Raw genomic sequence first — 17,533 nt, forward strand, 5'->3', positions numbered from 1 at the left:
CTGCTGAGGACCCCTGGAGACACTGTGCATGCATCATTTACGCTCACACCATCAGGAGGGTGCTCTGATTGATGCAAACCACAGACCAGAGAAGGAACCTGGGTGACTGTCCAGATGGCAGTTAATCAAGCGGTGGGCCTTGTCTGGGAATCCAGCCTGGAGCTCAAACCCTAGACACACTAGACCAACTGAGATGAAAGCATTTTGCTTTGAAAATTATGCATTTTGAAAATGGTAAAGTGTTTGTTTACATTAAATTATACAGTCCTCTTAGTGATCTATGGGCTCCTTTTTTTTTTTTTTTTTTTTGGAAAATGTGTTCCTTTTGTGATTCTGATTTGTTACAAATGAAGCCACCTTTGCAAGATGATGACAGTGAGAGATGTCTGGCATGGCCAGCTCCATCTTGATTCTAGCCTAACAGGCTGGCTGTCTTCCTTCATTCCTAGGCATAGGCCAAGCTAACCGTGGGAGGAATTTAGTTCATAGTTTAATTGTGAAACAAGAATGATTGTAAGTTCCTCCCTAAAACTGATTCCTTCCTTGTCTGGGGCTAAAACTGACTTTGTAAGACTAAGGCAAGGGTACAAGATTAGGATTTTGTGACGGGCCTGGATTCTGCTATAATATAAGAATAGTTTCTATAAATCTCTCCCTGCTCAGGAGTCAAGTGGCCAGAGATCACAAGATTTGTGACTTCCTCAATTGCTCTTATAGGTAACATGACTATTGTAGAACCTAAGATCGGTCTTTTGAGATGTTTTTCAAACTTTTTTTTTTATTATTATACCTTAAGTTCTGAGATACATGTGCAGAACATGCAGGTTTGTTACATAGGTATACACGTGCCATGGTGGTTTGCTGCACCCATTAACCCATCAGCTACATTGGGTAGTTCTCCTAATGCTCTCCCTCCCCTAGCCCTCCACACCCCAACAGGCCCTGGTGTATGATGTTCCCCTCCATGTGTCCATGAGTTCTCATTGTTCAACTCCCACTTATGAGTGAGAACATGTGGTGTTTGGTTTTCTGTTCCTGTGTCAGTTTGCTGAGAGTGATGGTTTCCGGCTTCATCCATATCCCTGCAAAGGACATGAACTCATCCTTTTTTATGGCTGCATAGTATTCCATGGTGTATATCCACCACATTTTCTTTATCCATTCTATCATTGATGGACATTTGGGTTGGTTCCAAACTTTTGCATTCTAGCAACTGACTGAGCCCACCCAGATTCATGACTGGTGACTCAACCAGTTCCCTGGACCTCACCAAGAGGTGGACTCAGAGCATGAGGACTGCACTCAACGCTCTTGTGATTGCATCCCCAACCAACCAGCAGCGTCCATTCCCTAACCCCCTGCCCACCAAACTGTCCTTAAAAAGCCCCAACCTACCTTCAAGCCTTTGAGGAGACTGATTTGAGTAATAACTGTCTTCCATGTGGCCAGCCCCATCTTAGTTAAACTCTTTCTTTACTGCAATCCCACGGTCTCAGTGAACTGCTTTTGTCTGTGCAGTGGACAGAGAGAACCCATCAGGCGATAACATGTAGACCCAGTCGTTGACACTGAGGCCGACGGAAGAGCAGGAAGCCCCACATTGTTCATTTATTCACAACACACATGTGTATTTCTCCAACTACAGCATAAAATATAGTAATTGATTTAAGCCCATGTGTTAAAAATGCTGTACAACATGGTGGCTGTAGTTAATAATAATGTATCGTATACTTGAAAATCACTGAGTAGATTTTCAGTGTTCTCACCACACACACAAAAGTAAGTATATGAGGTAATGCACATGTTAATTAGATCAAGTTAGCCATTTTACAATGTATACGTATTTCAGAATACCATGTTTCATGCCCTAAATATATAGAATTTTTGTTTGCCAATTAAAAATAAATTAAAAGAGCATGGAAAGTGAGAAAATGCTATGCCCAAGAGGAATCTAAGGAAATTAGACAACTGAGTGTAACAGGATCTCCTGGATGGGTTCCTGAAACAGAAAAAGGGCATTATGCAAACACTAAGGAACTGTGAAGAAAGTATGGCAACAGCAATGTACAATATTTGTTAATCAATTGTGAGAAATGCATTTTACTAATAGAAGGTATTAATAATCGGGGAATTGACCATAGATTGCAGAGGAACTCTTAGTATTATCATTCCAACTTTTCTACAAATCTAAAACTAAAGTAAAAAGTTTATTAAAAAACAAAAACATTATGCTAAATAAAAGAAGCCAAGTACAAAAGACCACGTCATATGATTCCATTTCTTTGAAATGTCCATAACAGGGAAATCTAAGAGACACAGAAGAGACTGGTGCTTCCTGAGGACTGGCAGTGGGGCGGGCTGGGGGCGGGGAGGTGCAGGGGAGGGTGGTGACAGGTAACAGACACAGGCTTTCTTAGATAATGAGAATACTCATGTTCTGAAAGTTGATTGGTGATGGTTGCACATATCTGTGAATATATTAAAAACCATTACATTGTACACTTTCATTGGGCAAATTGTATGGTATGAGAATGATATGTCAATAAAGCTTACTAATTTAAAACATGCTATAAACCAAGAAGTCATAGAGAGCTGTTGAAATTTACAGGGTCAGTAATAGCCCTTTTCAGACGAGTGCTTTCAAAGGGCCAATAAAATAAACACTAAATATCAGTCTTCATTAGATATCAATATTCAAAGACATAAATTTTATTAAAAATACGGTCATTCAGATCTGTTGAATTAAACTCTGTGTAAATTTAGAAACCTCATGAAAAGGAAATCTATATGTATACAGATATATCTTTTAAGTGTAAATGGCTGAATTAAAACACTTTTATTGTGAGGGTTTACAGAAAAATACAGTGCACATTAAAAACATGTATTATTTATTAAACTAAAGAAGAGACCCTCTGACTATTAATATGGAAGGCTTAGCAATAATTGTATTCACAAAGCACAAAGGTTTAACAGTCAGCAGATTCAATCTGTGAATCACAGCTATTGAGCCAACCACTTCTTTTTATTTATTTTATTTATTTATTTTTTTTGATACAGAGTTTTGCTCTTGTTGCCCAGGCTGGAGTGCAGTGGTGCGATCTCAGCTCACAGCATCCTGCGCCTCCGGGGTTCTCCTGCCTCAGCCTCCGGAGTAGATGGGATTACAGGTGCCTGCCACCAAGCCCAGCTAATTTTTTGTATTTTTAGTAGAGACGGGCTTTCACCATATTGGGCAGGCTGGTCTCGAACTGCTGACCTCAGGCAATTCACCTGCCTTGGCCTCCCAAAGTGCTGGGATTACAGACGTGAGCTGCCGCCCCCGGCCTGAGCCATCCATTTCTAAGGGCAGGAGATGTGAGGAGGGACAAAGGCTCTCTGGGTGATTCCCCATGAACAAGCTTCGACTTTGCACCTCGGCTAATTCCAAAGCTCGTGTTTCCTGTTTCCCTAATATTCCAGAGGTTTTGTTGGTTTGCATCCTGGCTTTTCCTCTCTCCGCTTAGAGAGGCTTCCTCACCTCCCCGGCCTCTCCAGGCACCCTTGTCCCTTCCTTGGCTCTATTCACTTCCTTTTCCAACTTCCCAAATGTCTGCTTAAGTTGTTTTTTTTGTTTGTTTGTTTGTTTGTTTGTTTGTTTGTTTGTTTGTTTTGAGACGGAGTCTGGCTCTGTTGCCCAGGCTGGAGTGCAGTGGCCGGATCTCAGCTCACTGCAAAGCTCCGCCTCCCGGGTTCACGCCATTCTCCTGCCTCAGCCTCCCCAGTAGCTGGGACTACAGGCGCCACCATGCCCGGCTAATTTTTTTGTGTGTTTTTAGCAGAGACGGGGTTTCACCGTGTTGGCCAAGATGGTCTCAATCTCCTGACCTCACGATCCACCCACCTCGGCCTCCCAAAGTGCTGGGATTACAGGCTACGGGGCATTATTTAGCACATATCCTGTTTATTGGTTAAAATGTGTTCCCCCTCCCTGGAGTTAAAAACAGCTGGGTTGAGTTTCCTGTTTATTCCTACAAGACAGTGCTTCTGAGGGGCTGGGGCTGGCATCACAGGAGAACTCGTGAGAACTGCAAATTCTCAAGCCCCCCAATCCCCCCAGGCCTACGCCTCTGAAAGCTCTGAGATGGGGCCGAGAAGCTGGGCCTTAACAAGCCCTCCCAGTGGTTCCGAGGCATGTTAAGGTTTGGGAACCACAGGTCTAAAAGAAACAAAACCCATTCGAGGACATTTGGGTTCTCTCGTTCCCGACCCTCACCGTCTGCTTTGTGTACACTAAAGGATAAACAGCGCTGCACTATGAAATGCACGCTAAGGCGGTGGAGGGAAGGAGGCCCGATAATTCCACTACCTCAAACAGAGCATTCAAACTTGATGTTGCATCCGAATCACCTGGAGAACTTGTTCAAAAACTCCAATTTGGTGGATCTGAAATGGGCCCAGGGTCTGCATTTCTACCAAACTCTCTCATGGGATGGGCCCAGGATCTGCATTTTTGCCAAGCTCCCATGAAAGCCGATGTGACTAATCCAGGAACCACACTGGTGTCAAGGAACACACTGATTTATTCCTTGTTGATCTGGTTAATTGCTGTAAGGGGAAAGAGTCCCAAATAACACACGGCGGTGCCACTGTGACGATAAATAAAGACGAAGAATAACGTTCCGGGCAAGCTCGTGCTGGAGTCATTCCACTGTGCTTATCTCTAATAACCAGAAGGGAGAAGACATCAGGCCTGAGAGATGCTTTTCCTCTCCAGCCAGCTGACCACGGCTGCTGTCCCCGCCACTTCCCCAGGCTTCCCTTGCCTCTTCGGATTTAACCGAAGTGTTGATAAGGCCAACACTCAAATTACCTGTAGTCAGTTCTACATTTTTCCCACCTTGCAGCACTTTTAGAACTTTTCGGAAAGTCACTTCTTATTTGTGTAGCAAGATGGAAAAATAAGCCAGTCCTATCAACTAGGAAGGCTGATTGATCAAGAAGCTTTCCAATAACACTATTAGCTTGTCACTATTGTGTTAATGAGAATGAACAATGTAACTCCCAATGACATCTTGCCTGATTCAGTGTTGTTTTCATGGTTGAGTGAGATGACACCTGTAAAGACGTTTAATAATGTGCTGGATATGTCTTCCCATGTGACTCCTATAACTTACCCTGTATCGTTTCACAATGGTCTTCATCTTTGTAGTAGAGATTGATTTGCTTTGTTTCCAGTATTGCTGTGCTGGTGTGGCATGTTATTATTTAGTGAACTAATATTTGCAAAGTTTGTTTGTTTATGAAAAGAAATCTAGGAAAACTATTTGTCACTTCCACCCTCTGGATAAGATTTGCAATGTCAGATTTATTCCCTGTAATACAATCAGCAATATAATAGTAACTATAAAAATAATGATTTTTCGGCTGGGTGCAGTGACTCACGTCTATAATTCCAGCACTTTGACAGGTTGAGGCAGGTGGATCACCTGAGGTCGGGGTTTTGAGAACAGCCTGGCCAACACAGTGAGACCCATCTCCACTAAAAATACAAAAGATTAGTCAGCTGTGGTAGCGGGTGCCTGCAACCCCAGCTACTCGGGAGGCTGAGGCAGGGTGAGATGCTGTCTCAAACTAATCATCATCATCATCATCATCTTTACAAAAAACATGTGGTCTACATTGAATTTTTGAAAACAGTTTCACTCCTATTATTTCATCTTCAGGATACCTCCTGAGATAAGTATGTTCCCCTCAATAATAATAATAACTATTATTATTGGGTACTAGGGAATGAGAGAGGAGATAACAATAGATCCCAATAATAACAAACATATAAATAATATAAATATATAATGTATACATATTATATAATAAATATTATTACTGGGTTTTACTGTCTCCTCCAATAGAACTAATAATAAATTATGATTTATTTATTAAATTAATAAATTATGTATTTTTATAATTATCTGTAATACATAATTTATTACAATAATAAATTATGATCAAGAGGATTTGAGATAACACAAATATTTGTTGTGGGAATTAGAACTAAAACCTGCCTTCCCGGCTCACTGTTTCTTATTCTTCAGTAAGATCATCATCGTTTCTTTTTCCTCCTGAGACCAGAGACCCACTCAACGCCACCATTCGGAAACTCATATATGGATGACTTGCATTTTTTCTTATTAAGAACTTTAGCAAACTTAGTAGATTCTAACCTTAAATATGTTAAATTTGCTACTCAGAAATGAAATAGTCAATCTATAAATAGAATTAAACAAAAACCAAGTAGTTATTTTCCCACCGCTCATTTTTGTAAGCATGTATCTTGCTAAATCTTACAATCTGTTTCTTACTATGCTAGACACTGTTGAGGACACAAAAGTGACCACAGCAGGGTTTCTCACTGGAGATGATTGTAATCCGGGTGGACGGGATGAGGACAGGAGAGAGGGGACCAAGCTTACTGTCAAGCTGTGAATCTACGTGCATTATTGAACGTATCTACAAGCTGCATTATTCATTTAATTAAGAACAAGGTTTATTCTTTTCTCACAGGTTAAAAAGCTTCAAGTTAAATAATATTGCTGATGTGCTATAGGGAGTTGGTATTACAGTTTTATCTCTCTACTCCGGGGTCCATTATACCCTCACACGGTACACATGGCTCCATTTAATGGTAATGGAAGTCACACTTGGGTATTGGAAAGATAATTTTCCCCTCTAGAATTTGCACAAGACAATCCTTGAGGGAATAATATTTTTTACAGCCCAGTCATTGCCCTATCTGGACCCAACAAGTAACTCTGCACAGTAATTAAATAAGCACAACAGGCAAATTCAAATTTCAAGAGTCTGAGTTTTATGGTTACAGATGTTCTTCCCAACATAGTCTATTCAGCAGTTCCTTGGGTCATAAATGTTTAATTTTTAATCTATTTTTTATCGGTTTTGTGCAATGCAGGCTGCTAGTATACCAAAAGAATTTTCACTAGTGCATTTTACATACAGGAAATTTGCAGTAATAAAATTTTTAACAAAATAAAATCAGGTATGTTCCCTTAAGGGAGTGAACATTGCTTTAGCTGAAAACACAGGTCAATGTCCTTATTCTAGAACAGGGACTCTACAGATCTCACTTACAATATTGTTTGTGAGTGGCAGTCTATTTGCAGACTTAATATCATCCAGGGAATCACACGACTTAACTTGCAGATGTGTTATTGAAAACACATAGAGTTACATCATCTATTTGCATGGCAAATGTCCTTTGAAATGATTCACAGACTCGAAACAATAGTCATTTCAGGATATATTTATCTTTTATGACTCAAACACCTGCCCCACTTTTCAGGGGACCTTGTGGTATAGACAATATGTGCAGATAAAAGGTAAAATGTTGTTAAAATACCACAAAAAGGAACTGACAAAAAACATAGCTGACATCACATGTTTGCATATTTATCGGCAGCTATCAACTTGATTTTTAGTTGCCCTGAACACATATTAATTATTACATTACATGTGGGTGCAGGAGTGAAATCTTCTGTTGAGTTTGTTTGTTTTTGTAACATACAACACAGCACAGGGCCTGACAATTTACGAATGATCACTGAACCTCCCATTGACTTTGACATATCCAGAACCTTATCTCAATCCCTCCTTTGGGTAGACCTGCCCAATACACCAGAAGACAGGGTGAGTTAATCAGCACATTTCGGCAAAGAGACTTACTGAAAGTGAAAGGCAGCAGGCTCTTCAGTCAAAAGGGGCACTGGCAAAGGAACTAATGGGTACCACTGAGACCAAGACATAAAGGTCAAGACAGAGAGGAGATGGGGGCCGAGCTCGTGCTCTCCCACTGCACCTAATTCCATTGCCCTTCCAGCTCAGAACCTCCCTGAACAGCAAAGACGCTGCCTGGCTGCCTTCTCTCCTGCACTGGGTCTCCCTGTCAATTCCAGAGTTGCTGTTGTTATAACACACAGAATAATCTTGCTTCATACCAACAACACCCTACTTCCCCCAGTGTTCCTAACACCAAAACGTCATCTGTCCTTCCATGACGAATGTGAATTTTCGACTGTACTTTGCCCTTTCCGATGACGAGGTTACAGCCCCTGGCTCATTTAAGGGAAGGCAAAGCTCCCATGGCTGTAGGACTCGCTGAGAAGCTCACATGCCTCTGGCAAATTAAACACCATGATCTGTTCTCTGCAGAGTCCTTCCAGGGCTGGCTTTTCCTCCTGCTCAGTGGCTCACAGAGGAGGCTGCTTTTTCAAACCAAGTAGCCTATGGAAATATTAAAGACGCTATGAATAATGACGCTTGTTCTTCAATATTGTGTTTATTTTAGTTTCTAGCACTTCGGTTAGTTTTTAACTTTAGTTTACATTACTTGATCAACTTAAAGTTCACAAATAACCCTTTCGACTCTGGAGGGAGGACTGAGGTTCCAAAGATCTCCACTTGAATTCCAGCGATCTGTTTGTTGGACAAAAGCATGTTATTTGCTGGGTCTCTGTTTTTCCTTTCTTCTCCCACAGTAAAGTGTGTATTAATAAAAGTACCTAGAACATAGGCTGGGCGCAGTGGCTCGTGCCTATAATCCCAGCACTTTGGGAGGCCAAGGTGGGCAGATCACCTGAGGTCAGGAGTTTGAGTCCAGCCTGACCAATATGATGATACCCCATCTCTACTAAAAATAAAAAAATTAGCCGGGTATGGTGGGTGCCTGTAATCCCAGCTACTTGGGAGGCTGAGACAGGAGAATTGCTTGAACCCAGGAGGCAGAGGTTGCAGTGAGCCGTGATTGTGCCATTGCACTCCAGCCTGTGCAAAAAGAGTAACTCCATCTAAAAAAAAAAAAAAAAAAAGTACCTAGAACAGAGGTCAGTCTCAGAACAAGTGGAATCTGGGGTTTCATCTACTGCCCCAGGTAAGGAATGGTGGTGGTCAGGTAAACCCAAACAGCACCAATAATCTCACCAGTGGCTCTGGGAGGGGGAAAAAAATGAAGGTTTATCATCTACAGGAGAGAAATGTATGAGAGTTGGAGAAGACAGAGACATTGAATTCAGATTACCTTCACTTTACAAACCAGGATGTTAAGTGTTCAATACCCACAGGTTTCCATGGTAGCTGTCAGTCCTGACTCAGATTTTGCAGTAACAGAGGTAAGGAATTAGTCTGAGGGTCCCCATTGTCACAGAGAAAGAGTGTGTGGGCTCATCAATCTTGTGAGAGTATACATCAGCCACTCCAAACAAACACAATTAAAACATAAAGGGAGGAAAGCTGTCACTTGAGGGCCTTGAGTGCACTTGGTGGATAAAATACTCTGTTCCTCATGGAATAAATCTCTCCACTGACAGGTTCAGAGCATCATTCCCCATTATTGCTAACGAGAGTTAAATGCCTATTTCCTATGCTCTGATTGGAATATTTCCTCTGTGTGCTTCTAGAAAGACTTGTTCTAACTGGATATGTATTTGGGAAAAGGGATACAATTGGAGTTAACTAACTCTTTCACTGACTTGAGTTTTGTAGAGCAATGGCACATTGATCAACTGGAACAAGACATTCATCAACACCAGCCCCATACACAGTGTTCTTTGTTGTGAATATGCTTTTGATTTGCCTTGCAATGCAGAGGTGTTCAATGCTAAATTCAGGGTACACCTCTGTATTAGTTTGTTCTTACACTGCTAATAAAGACATACCCAAGACTGGGTAATTTATTTAAAAAAATAGGTTTAATGCACTCACAGTTCCACATGGCTGGTGAGGCCTCACATTCATAGTGGAAGGTGAAGGAGGAGCAAAGGCAGCTCAGACTGTGCCATGGCTCCTATTAGCTACAGCTGGAGTGGTTGGAAGGCAGGGCACCAAGTCCTTTGACTGCATACAGCAAGGGGCCCCTGAGCCTGGCCCAGGGAACCATTTTTTCCTCCTAGGCCTCTGGGCCTGTGATATCAGGGTGCTGCCACAAAGGTCTCTGACATGCCCTGGAAACTTTTTCCCCATTGTCTTGGTGATTAACATTTGGCTCTTTGTTACGTGTGCAAATTTCTGCAGCAGGCTTGAATTTCTCCCAAGAAAATGGGTTTTTCTTTTCTGTCACATTGTCAGGCTGAAAATTTTCCAAATGTTTATGCTCTGCTTTCTCTTGAACACTTTGCTGCTTAGAAATGTCTTCTGCCAGATACCCTAAATCATCTCTCTCAAGTTCAAAGTTCTATAGATCTCTAGGGCAAGGGCAAAATGCTGCCAGTCTCTTTGCATAGCAACAGTGACCTTTACTCCAGCTAACAACAAGCTCCTCATCTCCATCTGTGACCACTTCAGCCTGGACTTCATTGTCCATATCACTAGAATTTTGGTCAAACCTATTCAACAAGTTTTTAGGAAGTTTCAAGCTTTCTTACATCTTTCTGTCTTCTGAGTTCTCCAAGTCTCTAGGAAGTTCCAAACTTTCCCATATTTTCCTGTCGTCTTCTGAGCCCTCCAAACTGTTTCAACCTCTGCTTGTTACCTAGTGTCAAAGTTGCTTCCACATTTTCGGGTATTTTTATAGCATACCCCACTACCTGGTACCAACTTACTGCATGAGTCTATTCTCACACTGCTAATAAAGACTTACTCAAAACTGGGTAATTTATAAAGACAAGGAGGTTTAATGGACACACAGTTTGACATGTCTGGGGAGGCCTCACAATCATGGTGGAAGGTGAATGAGGAGCAAAGTCATGTCTTACATGGTGGCAGACAAGAGAGAGCTTGTGCAGGGGAATTGTCCTTTATAAAACCATCAGATCTCATAAGACTTATTCACTATCACGAGAACAGCATGGGAAAGACCCACCCCCACGATTCCATTACCTCCCACTGGACTCCTCCCAAAACATATGGGGATTTTGGGAGCTATAATTCAATATGAGATTTGTGTGGGGACACAGCCAAACCATATCAACCCCTAAAACAAACCTGTGAAAGAGAAACGTGCATTTCTGTGTGGCCAGCAAAATCAAGGCTCACTCATTTTAAAATCTCTAGTCACATTTCAGTATAAAGTTTTCTGAAAGCATTTTGTAAAGGTAAAGAAAGAAGCTAATTTAAGCAGCAACCTTTGAAATAATTCATATCCATTAAACCACAAGTAGAAGGAGGGACTATAAACTTGGGAGGCATTCTCATATTAAACGCCTCACCCCAAAAAGGAACTGTCTCTCAGGTAAGAAAAGATAAGGAGTCTAAGCTCTTTCTGAATAGATCCATAGGTAAAAAGTAGAAAATATTAAAACATTGGGAACCCAGAGAAGTCCATACAAGAATCAGGCCTTTAGGAGTAGGACTCTAGCTGAAGCCTGAATTTGGAAAAGCTTTAAAAAACAAGCTCTCCTAGCACAACTTTCTGGGTCAGGGACCTCACCAAAGCAGTTTTCATGACCCAGCCATCAGCCCCCGAGTCCAGTCTGCTACACTGCAGCACATCGGGGCTGCTGCTCTAGGATTAAACCCCTTAGCCAGCCTGCTACACTGCAGCACATCAGGGCTGCTGCTCTAGGATTAAACCCCTTAGCCAGCCTGCTACACTGCAGCATGTCAGGGCTGCTACCCCTTAGCAAGTGCCTGTTTTCCTCAAGTAACTCACACCATTGGCAGCCTGTAGTGTGCCCTGTTCTTTAAAGGATGACTGGGAATTTTTTAATTAGACCATCAAAGCCCTGGACTAATAGAGTATCGCCAATCCCATCTCTATTCCTGCTCATCTCTTCTCCTTCCTTTTCTATCCTCTTTTTTTATTGGTCTGGTAATTATTTGATTAAAAAAAAGTACCCTGATCAGTCTATCTCCAGCAGTCTGTCACCATCTAAATAGTTTTTGAGGTCCCAATAATTATCCCAACTAATGGCTTCCCTGATTACCTTCATCCCTAAAATCAGGCAGCAGTTAGATAAAAATTACACATAATTTAGTGCTTCATCATATTTTGGTATTATTTCTGTAATTTCATGTGTTTTAGCATTGTCTTTCTAACCTGGGTACAAGATCCATGAAACTTTGATCATTCTCCTGCATTCCCCAAAGAACCTAGAACAGAACACAGCACAAGATCCATTGACTGATGGGCTTATTTATTGATGTGACCCAGAGGTGCTCATAACAAGCTATAAATATGAAGTCAAGATATTCACAAAATAAAGAGATCAGCCAGGCGTGACGGCTCATGCCTATAATCCCAGCATTTTGTGAGGCCAAGGCAAGACGATTGTTTGACCCCAGGAGTTTCAGACCAGCCTGAGCAACATGAAAAAAACCGTCTCTACAAACAAATAAAATAAAATAAAAATAGCTGAGTGTCATGGCACATGCCTGTAGTCCCAACTACTCAGGAGACTGAGGCAGGAGGATCGCCTGAGCCCAGGAGTTCCAGGCTGCAGTGAGCAATGATTACTCCACTGCACTCCAGCCTGGGTGACAGGGTGAGACCCTGCCTCTCAAATAAAATAAAATAAAAAATGAAAAGATCAACATTACAAGGAGAATAAAGTATTTGGCCCAGCACTGAGGAGATTTTACTTAGGCAGATTTATTTCTTTTAATCAGTAAATATTGCAATCCTTAACAAGGAAGTAGGAGACCCAAAGAGAACCCCAGTTTTATAGACTGGTTAGAAAGAAAGGGTGGGCCTAAAGCTTATGGCCAGTAAATATAAGTAAATAAACAGCAAAAATTCCAACTGCAATGATACGATTAGCACAAGATTCAGACAAGAGAATGAATGGTATTTGATGTCTACATTAAGAAATTTCTACCAAATCAAGTGATTGGATCTGTTATGAGTGAACGAAGGTGAAACTGTGTAAAAAGATAACTCAAGAATACTTACCTGGCAGGGGAGAAACCATGATCACGAAGGTGGTTTTCCCAGGGCGAGGCTTATCCATTGCACCCCAGATGTGCTGACCCCTGCGATTTCCCCAAATGTGGGAAACTCGACTGCATCATTTGTGGTACTGGGGAACTGCGTTCGCGCTTTCCCCTGTATTTAAAAAACAAAACAAAACAAAAAAAACAAACAAACAAACAAAAAGATAACTCAAGAATGTGATATTTCCAAAAAGATAGTACATTTAGAATGTCTGCTGGAATAAAGAGACATAGCTGTCTTACAACCTAGGGTATTAATAGAAAACTTGAGTTGTGGCGAGGCCAGCCACCTGGGAATCAGCTACCATGGGAAAGGTGGTTTGCTACTCACAGATCCCAAGAGAAAGAGGTGGGCACAGCCCCAGGGCCATGCAGGGAAGCCCAAGGCCAGAGGCAGAGGGAGGAGAGAGCTGGCAAGAGCCTTTATTACGGCTTCCATAGCAAGGCAGGCTTAGCAGGCTTCGGTCTGGCTAGTTTGAATAAATTCTGGGGGCTCTGGGGCATAGGGACTGGCCTCAGTTATCTCGGATCTGGTTGTGAGGTGATTAGGGCAGATGAATAGGGTAGAGGTCTTGAGTGTGAGAGTATGATAAAAAGGTGGTTGAGATGTGGCCCCTGGATGCGTCCTAGTGGAAAGCATACCTCGCAGAACTTCTTCCAAGAAGAGGAGGTAGGGAGAAGGAGACCAGAACCATTGCAAGGTGATTCAGGCACATGACAGGGTGGTCCAGAAGATTATGCATCCAGTATGTCCATGCAGAGCAGATATCAAAGCATCACATTTGCAGAGCTGGAAATGTGATTACTGTAGTCGCAAGGACACACCAACTGTTAGGGATACATAAAAAGTAACAAGGGAACATAACCTATGAATTTAACTATTTCACCTTGAACAGGGTGCTTTGGTTTCTGTGTCCCCACCCAAATCTCATGTCAAATTGTAATCCTCGGTATTGGAGGAGGGGCCTGGTGGGAGGTAATTGGCTCGTGGGGCCGGATTTCTCTCTTGTTGTTCTCATGATAGTGAGTTCTCACAAGATCTGGTTGTTGAAGATCTTGTGAGATCTTCAAATCTCACTATCTTCAAATCTTCAAATCTACTTCCCCCTTCACTCTATTCCTCCTGCTCTAGCCACGCGGGACATGCCGGCTTCTCCTTCACCTTCCATCATCACCATAAGTTTCCTGAGGCCTCCCCAGCCATGCTTCCTGCACAGCCTGCAGAACCACGAGCCAGTTAAACCTTCTTGCCTTATAAATTACCCAGTCTCAGGTAGTTTTTTATAACAATGCTAGAGTGGACTAATACGACGGGTCTGAGAATCAGGTCACTATTCAGATAGCAGAAAGCTACCTACTATTGAAACATGAAATCAAGCCTAATGCCTGTGCCCTGGCCTCTTCTACCTTTGCAGCAGAAAAGGAAGCCAATTTACAAACAAGACAGAGAAAGCTAACAAGTGACCAAAATAGATTTCGGCTGTAAGTGAAATAAACTTAACTACAACATTGAGCCCATAACCTTGGTAGTAAAATAAAATGAAGTGAAAGAAACGATGCTGTAATAACAATTTAATATTCACCAGATTGTAAAGCGAATCTAGGAGGAATCATTGTTCATGCAAGAAGAAAATTACCACCCAATATAATCTGTGGTGAGACATATTCATGGCCACCCAGAGAGCCCCAAAATCTAAATGGTGATTTTCTTTAAAATGATGGTTGGGCGCTGCTGGTGCTTAATTAATTTCTTCATGTCCTCCAGAGTAGAATGAGCTGTACCTGCTTCAAACACGCCTGAGGATGAGGCTATACCACAGGAACTACCTGGATTGCAGGAGAGAGGGGAGTGGGTGGTCTTCACCAATGGCCCCTGAGTGGTTGCATACTGGAAAGGCATTGATCTAAAACTCAGAAGGCGTCGGTTCTCACCAGAGCCCTGCCCATAAGCAGCTGTTTGATCCTGAGCAAGGAATTTAGCTGTTTTCATGTGTTGAAATACTGAGGTTTTTCCATGTCTCAGAGAAGTGGGTAGGATTAAAGGATTTTTAAATTTTCTTCCAAGGCAGCCATTACACTGACCCACAGCCATCATGCCTGAGCATAAGAATATGCTGCCCTTGCCTAGACCATTACCCCTTCTCTTGTGTTGTTGGCCAGAAATGCCCCAGACACTTCATTGTACCTTAAAACTTATTTAGAACATCCACAAGCAACTCTTTAGGGACACCCTTACCATCTCGGAAGGTATATAAATGCAGGCTATTACCAATAGGAAAGTCTTAGTATTGGATCACCATGAACACACAATGGCATTCAAGGTATTGTGCAAAATTGTTTCTTATTTTACTCGTTAGCCCATTCAGAACTAACCTCATGTGGACCTCCAGGAGTCCCTCTTCTCTCCTGTTACAATCACTCAAAGTTATTCCCTGGATCTTGGATCTTCCTCCAGCATCCTGGCTTCAAATTGGAAAAGCAACACTAAATATTGAGTAACACCAGTCTTGTACACTTCTGAAGACTTCAGGTTCTTTAGAATTCCATTCTATTAAAGGTTCCCACCCTGAAAGGGGCTAGAGAACAGGAAGGAAGGAAGGAGGGAAGGAAGGAAGGAAAGAAGGGAGGGAGGGAAGGAGGGAGGGGAGAGGAGGGGAGGGAAGGAAGGAAAGGAAGGAGGGAAGGAAGGAGAGGAAGGGAGAAAGAAGAGGAAGGGAGAAGGGGTCACTCTCTAGGTTATTAAGGCAACTTTGTTGAGAAACTATGCTTGCATTTAAATATGAGATTGTCCTAATATTTGGGTTTTCATAACTCAGAGCTTCAGTCAGGTACATCACTGGGCTCAGCCAGATATACGAATCATCTGCTCCTGGGTCTAGTAGGTGATGTACTTGGCCACAATCTCAGTTTTCTCATAAAGAAACTTCATCTTCTAGGCTTCCCCAGTAAGATTCTGTAAAATCTGTTTATCCCTGCCCCTAGTAAATGTGTGAGCATATTATTCCTTCCCCTTCTCGTGTCTGCATTAGCACAGCTCATTTCAGTAAGGCCATTCTTTAAATACAGCAAATAAAAGACCACTTGTTCTTCAGCATTAAAACTCTTTTCTATTATAAGCACACATTACAGAATTCTATACCTTTTGTGTCCTTGACAAACTACTAGAGAACTTCTGAACATTGGTTCCCACAGAAAGACGGGGCCTCTTCTCCACATAGCAACACCACCCTCCGCCTCCGGCCAGGCCTTCAGCTATACTGACACCCAGGTCCCCCCACCCTGGGCCTTCAGCAATACACACACCCAGATCCCCCCCCACCCGGCCTCGCCCTCAGCCCCGCCCATACCCGGGTCCCCGCCACCACTCCACCTGGGCCTTCAGCTATGCTCACACCTGGGTGCCCCCCACCCCACCTGGGCCTTCAGCTATTCCCATAGCCGGGCCCCCCCCACCCCCCCTGGGCCTTCAGCTATGCCCACACCCGGGTCCCCCCCACCCCACCCCGCCTTCAGCTATGCCCATACCTATGTCCCAGTAAACACCTCTTCGCTCACGTCCCTCAGTTTTCTATTCTCATTCTGACGTTGCTGTCACCGAATGATCCTCTTCCTCTGTCCAAAGTAAGCTTAATTATTTTGAATGGTTTGCTGTTTTTCTCCCAGACCACCCCGTCACTCCCAATGCCACATGCACCAGGGTTCCCCTGAGCCCACGATCCAATCATGAGACAGCAGCTCTGCCCTCTTCATACTCCCAAGCGTTTGCAAGCGCCTGTGGTTTTATTTCTGTGACTGTGAATATCTATGAGATGAGGTCTTTGTTTATTAATATCTATATACTCCGACATACCTGACTCTTGGATGTTTCCAGATAAACGTTTATTGAATTGATGCAAATTACTCCTGAGACTGTGGCAGCATTCCTGGTGGTGAACCTTCTGTGTTCTCAGCGCAGAAGTCCTCCTTTCCACTCTGACTCTTAGCACTCTCTGCCTGACTCCATCTCTGAAGGCAGTGGGGGTGGTTGGCATGGAAAATTAAAAAGCTCTAACGACCTAAGCTGTAGTCCTCGCTCTGTCACTCGCGGGCCATAGCGCCTTAGACACATATCGTGCCCATCTGTAAAATCAGGACTTGGCCTTGCTGGGTAGTTTCCAGCAGCATTCCCTGAAGGAGACCTGGAGCCCACCCTGGAGGCAGAGGGAGCCAGAGGAAGGTGCAGCCAGTCTCCCCTAGCCCCAGGCCCAGCAGATCACCCACCACTGTGCTGCTTCTCCAAAAATCTCACAAGGCTGTAAAAGGCTAGTGTATTAGTCTGTTCTCATGCTGCTGTGAAGAAATACCCAAGACTGGGTAATTTATAAAGGAAAGACGTTTAACTGACTCACTGTTTTGCAGGGCTGGGGAGATCTCAGGAAACTCGCAATCATGGCGGAAGGGGAAGCAAATATGTCCTTCTTCACATGACGGCAGCAAGAAGTGCAGAGAGAAAGGGGAAAGCCCCTTATAAACCCATCAGATCTCGTGAGAACTCACTCACTACCAAGAGAACAGCATGGAGGTAACTGTCCACCCGCACCACCCCCCCACCCCATGATTCAGTTACCTACCACTGGGT

The 17,533-nt window shown here is 43.0% G+C and overlaps 1 long non-coding RNA gene and 1 other non-coding gene across 5 annotated transcripts; one reads left to right on the forward strand and one right to left on the reverse strand.

Moving 5' to 3' along the window:
* Nucleotides 1-5,881: 5,881 nt before the first annotated feature.
* On the reverse strand, nucleotides 5,882-17,268 carry LOC111527009. 4 transcript variants are annotated; one of them, XR_002726551.3, is made up of 7 exons: nucleotides 16,766-17,268; nucleotides 16,441-16,527; nucleotides 15,289-15,491; nucleotides 13,558-13,743; nucleotides 12,875-13,027; nucleotides 12,023-12,075; nucleotides 5,882-8,274 (listed from the first exon to the last, which is right to left on the reverse strand). It is a non-coding gene; the product is annotated as an uncharacterized LOC111527009 (long non-coding RNA). The 4 variants fall into 4 exon arrangements; XR_002726552.3 differs by lacking the exon at nucleotides 12,023-12,075; XR_002726553.3 differs by lacking the exon at nucleotides 5,882-8,274 and having other exon boundaries at nucleotides 10,748-12,075; nucleotides 13,558-13,720.
* Nucleotides 12,867-13,030, forward strand: LOC111527015. Its single transcript, XR_002726560.1, has one exon. It is a non-coding gene; the product is annotated as a U1 spliceosomal RNA (small nuclear RNA).
* Nucleotides 17,269-17,533: the final 265 nt, after the last annotated feature.

The sequence above is a fragment of the Piliocolobus tephrosceles genome, chromosome 9, assembly GCF_002776525.5.
Source record: "Piliocolobus tephrosceles isolate RC106 chromosome 9, ASM277652v3, whole genome shotgun sequence".
Lineage (NCBI taxonomy): Eukaryota > Metazoa > Chordata > Mammalia > Primates > Cercopithecidae > Piliocolobus > Piliocolobus tephrosceles.